Here is a 374-nt window from a genome sequence, read left to right on the forward strand (position 1 = left end):
TCTCTCTCTTCTTCACCCATTCACCAATCACCTCAATACCTCTTCCCCAAAAACCCCTCACCTATCAAATCCCACTATTCTATTCACCACTCACATCCATCCTTCATAAAACCCCACCAACCTCACCATTCAAATTCAAAACACTTTCCCTCCCAAACCCACCCTCACATAGCCGAACCTTACCTCTCTCTCCACTCCTATATAAACCTATCTTCACTCCTTCATTTTCACACAACCTAAACACTACTTCTTCCCCTTAGCCGAACCACAAAGCCTCCTCCATCTCCCTCATTTCTTCTTCTTCTACTCTTTTCTTTCTTCTTTTGCTCGAGGATGAGCAAACCTTTTAAGTTTGGTGTGGTAAAAGCATTGTA

This window comes from Arachis duranensis, chromosome 1, assembly GCF_000817695.3.
Source record: "Arachis duranensis cultivar V14167 chromosome 1, aradu.V14167.gnm2.J7QH, whole genome shotgun sequence".
Classification (NCBI taxonomy): Eukaryota; Viridiplantae; Streptophyta; class Magnoliopsida; order Fabales; family Fabaceae; genus Arachis; species Arachis duranensis.